The sequence below is a fragment of the Lactuca serriola genome, chromosome 5, assembly GCF_051521515.1.
Source record: "Lactuca serriola cultivar US96UC23 chromosome 5, Lser_US96UC23_V15, whole genome shotgun sequence".
NCBI classification, from domain to species: domain Eukaryota; kingdom Viridiplantae; phylum Streptophyta; class Magnoliopsida; order Asterales; family Asteraceae; genus Lactuca; species Lactuca serriola.
In genome coordinates, this window is record NC_136412.1 from 62,625,060 (window position 1) to 62,630,236 (window position 5,177).

Below are 5,177 nucleotides of genomic sequence, written 5' to 3' on the forward strand. Positions count from 1 at the left end.
CATCCAGACAACTGAAAACACATGAAGTAAATTATACCACGCATGATCTTGAGGTGGGGGCGGTGGTCTTCGCCTTGAAAATTTGGAGGCACTACCTATATGGTACCAAGTGCACCATCTTTACAGACCACAAGAGTCTCCAACACATTCTAAATCAAAAACCTCTGAATATGAGGCAGCAGAGATGGGTTGAACTGTTAAATGATTATGAGTGTGAGATCAAATACCATCTAGGCAAGGCTAATGTGGTGGCCAATGCCCTGAGCCGAAAGGAGTATTCAAGTCATCGTGTGAAGACTCTATCAATCACCATCCAATCCCATATAACCTCACAGATCAAGGAAGCCCAATTGGACACATTGAAGCCTGAGAATATCACTAGTGAATCACTACGTGGAATGGAGAAGGAGCTCAAATTTAAAGACGACGGAACTCACTACTTCATGAATATAATTTGGGTTCCCAAAATTAGGGGATTCAGAGAGGTAATCATGCATAAAGCCCACAAGACGTGATATTCTATTCATCTGGGGTCAGATAAAATGTATTTGGATATCAAGCAACAATATTGGTGGCCTAATATGAAGGCAGAGATAGCCACTTTCGTGGGCAAGTGTCTTGCTTGCACCAAAGTGAAAGTGGAATACCAAAAGCCCTCGGGACTACTACAACAACTAGTGATACACGAGTGGAAATGGAAAAGGATTACTATGGACTTCCTGACCAAATTGCCAAAGACAATAGAATCCTACAAGATGGAAAAGCTTACCAGAATCTAGGATTACTATGCTATCTAGGTAATTGTCGATAGATTAACAAAATCCGCTCATTTCCTGCCAATAAAAGAATCCTACAAGATGGAAAAGCTGACCAGAATCTACATCAAGGAGGTTGTGAGACTCCATGGAGTGCCAGTATCTATTATATTGGATCGAGATAGTAGATTCACTACAAGATTTTGGCAATCTCTTCAGAAGGCAATGGGAACACAGCTAGATATGAGCATTGCCTACCACCCACATACTGATGGTCAGAGTGAGCATACCATCCAGACACTCGAGGATATGCTCCGAGCTTGCGTGATTGACTTCAAAAAATCATGGGATGCCAACTTGCCTCTGATCGAATTCTCCTATAACAATAGTTATCACACGGGCATCAAGGTTGCTCACTTCAAGGCTCTCTATGGTCGTAAATGCAGATCGCCCCTATGATGGGTCGAGGTGGGTGACACTCAACTAGACAAAGGTCACTCGCCGGCCAGTCCTCTTACATGACCCGAAATCATCCGTGAAACGACTGAAAATATAGTCCAAATCAAATCTCGACTTCAAGCATCGTGAGACCGATAGAAGAGCTATGCTGACAAGCGACGAAGGCCACTAGAATTTTAATTCAGGGATCGCGTGTTATTAAAGGTCTCTCCTTGGAAGGGAATGATTCACTTTGGGAAACGAGGAAAACTGAACCCGCGATACATTGGACCATTCGAGATTCTTGCTCGGATTAGTCCAGTGGCTTACAAGCTGCAGCTACCTACCAAGCTCAGCAACGTACACCTGGTGTTCCACGTCTCGAATCTGAAAAAGTGACTATCAGATGAACACTTGTCATTCCTTTGGAAGAGATTGAGATAAACGGGAATCTCATGTTTGTCGAAGAACCAGTCGAGATTATGGATAGGGAAGTGAAGCGTACAAAGCAAAGTCGCATTCCGATTGTGAAGGTTCGATGGAACGCTCAACGTGGATCGGAATTCACGTGGGAACGTGAAAACCAAATGAAGAAAAAGTACCCTCACTTATTATTTCCTTCACAAACCTAGTTTTCAAAAGAATTTCATGACGAAATTCCCTCTAACAGGGGGATGATGTCACAACTAGCATTTTAGCTAGGAAATTCTATTCTCGTGTAACCATTCAACTATTTTAAAACATATACTCTAAGTAAATATCACTCAGTGCTCATTTAAATTCACCTATTATGTTCAACAAAGAGTCTGAAAACCCTAAGAATCCCGGTTTAAGTCCATATTAGACTAGGATTTCCTTATTGGGCCTAATGGACCAATAAGCTTCCAATTTAACTATTTTGGGCTTAGGACCCTTAAATGGGGTCTAATTGGACCTACTTCCATGAAACATAGCATTTTTGGCCATTTTCGGTCAAAAATAAATTAGCTTACCCTTAATAGGCCTTATTGGGCCATTAACGAATTAATTTTCCCTAATGGGCCATAAACAACCTTTTTTCTTTCAAAATGGGCCGTGAACCATCTAATGAGCCCATTGGACCAAAAAGTAATTATTTGGGCCTCATAAATTCGAGTAAAGACAAATAAAGTCCCAAACTATTCCACCCTTTCTCTTAGCCCAAAATTCTCAACCCATACTTATATTAAAAAAATGGGAAAAAGGAAGAAAATTTGAGCTCTTGACAACTCATTAATGCATGGTTGGTATCCATGCACAAAACCACCATGTTCCTAGGAGGGATATTACTCACCAAGTATCTAGGCAAGCCACTCCTCTTCCCTCCCCTTTTTCTTCCTCTCGGTCGAAGATAAGCACACACACACATTTTCAAAACACTCTCTCTAACACCCTCAAAAATATCCCACTTCTTCCATAAAAATTTCGAGATTTGGTATGTGTCTTCAAGAGGCTCTCATCTAGATCATCACTCTTTGGTAAGTTCTTATCGTACTTAACTCTTTGATTTTCATCCTTAAGCTAAGATCACTCTCTTATGAAGCTTCATTTCGTGATCTAACACCTTACAAACTTCATAAGCTCGAAAACTACTTCAAGGTGTTGCTAGGACCAAAAATCTTCTTCCACTCCTTCTTCAAAACCGAAACATCAAAGTGTATATTGAGCCTAATATTTTCCATGACATGTTTATTGGGCCATGCGACCCAATTACATGTTAATTTGGGCCCGAGCTATGGGTGACATGTTTGTTGGGCCTTGGTGGTCCACTTACATACCTATTGGGCCTAAATTACCCTCTTACATGTACTGGACCTTTGTGGTCCATTTACATGCTAATTAGGCTTGGACTGAAATTCACATCTTTAGTAGATCATAGCTATACCTTTATATAATTATTTAACTTCGTATACTTATATACATACCTTTGGATTTGAAAACATACAACATTCATGTAAACATTAAACATGGTGAAAAACATAACAAACATGAAAGGTTGAGAATCTAGTGAGACTTGTCGGTTGGCACCTCTGAGTGTACAATCGTAGCCTTTAGTTCTAACCAAAGTTTCTTGGAGGGAGAGCGGAAGTTTTGTAAAGATCTACACTGGGTGACCCCCCACGTCTTAGTTCTTCGCTACAGCTAGACTAGGCCAGTCTACGGAGACAAAACCTTAAGCAAATACCAACGTTTGGAAAAATGCCAAGACGGGCAATCTAGTCATTATCATGCATGGTTATAACGGATCATATATAGATCTCATACCAATTTAGCATTTCGGAGATTAACTCTTCGATCGTGTCAGTATAAAACCACTTATTTGATGATACAAGAACGACGACATTATATTAAATCAGAAAATATCAGATTTTCTGGAGAAATTCTATTATTCAATTTCCATTTACTTACAATACAAAGAAATTTAAACTGCATTCCTATATGTTATTGCTATGAAGTTTACACATGCATTTATACTAAATTTTTACATCATTTTCAGACATTTTACAGAAAATATCGGATTTTCTAGGTTTACAAAAGATACAAAGACTTTTATTCAAATATACTTATGAACTCACCAACATTATATATGTTGACTGTTTTCAAAATAACTTGTATTCTAAGGTAATCGTTAAGCAGGAAGATTTCAAGTGTGTATGGATTTATTTTGTGTAAGAATCACTCATCGTACTAATAATACTTTGAATTTATGTAATCTATAAAAATGTACTTGATGTGAACAATTCTGGTTGTAATATGTAACGTTGGTGATGAATGTGTTATGTTTCATGTATATTCATTGTGATGATAGTTCAATTATTAGTCACACGAGCCCTCAGACGTTTCTGTCGTCTGGTTCGCGGGTGTAACATCATCTTTCGTAACTTATGAGTTAATGGTTTAATAAAATGAGAGACTTTTCATTTTATGTAACTTATGTTTTTCTTTAATGGACTTTAAAAGGATGACTTTTGGTAATCCATAACTTGAGGACAAATTATGGATTCCATTAAAACACATAATGATCAAGAATTAAACTAACAAGCAAGTTACAAATAATTCATATAATCTTCTAAACTCATAAGTTCATGAACATGTATATCAACAATTTCAAGAATCATAAATTAACCATATAAAATTTGAAATTTTGATAATAGCTATTGAAAATGGATTAGCATAACCATTACACCATCTAAAACAAGTTTTATAACACCAAAACAGTTTAGGATAATGTTTCTAGTCAGCAGTAAAACTCGAAAATCTGCATTCTGGGGCTCCTACTCGTCGAGTGCACAAACCGACTCGACGAGTAGGATGAATTTACTCATGGACTCGTCGAGTCCCCCATGGACTCGGCGAGTTCATGCTGCAGAATGCAGAAAACTCGAGTTTTTTCAACAATTTGCATCAAGTATCAAATAAACAAGCCTAGGCTCTGATACCACTGAAGCGTTTTGAGAATTCTAACACTCCTATGGTGTACATGCAACCCTATAAACCTTGGATCTATGTTTTACTAAGATACATGCAAATTTGCTTTTCCAAGGTTCTTAACCTAACTAGCATGGCATGGGGAACTTTGAAACATAATAAGCTAGTAGAGTTACATACCTTTTAGTAGTGGTTGATTGGTTGGAGTTTGAGAGCCTAGCACCAATAATGTGGATGCCTCAAATGGAACCCATAAATCACCACAAACCTTGGAAACTTGAGAGAATAGTAGAACTCTTCTTGAAATCGACCCTCTTAGTTTTCACACAAAAACTAGTGCAATTTCAAGTGCCAATGACTCCTTTATATAGTGTGGTGGATTAGGGTTACATCTATGTAAACCCTAATACCCATGACCTTTCATTTGCATGAGATCCATGGGTTAAAGCTCCATGGACTTACCATGCAAATCTAGCCCATTCTAAATAAGAATTAGCCCACACTAGTTAAATACAAGAGTCCATATTTAATTGGTCA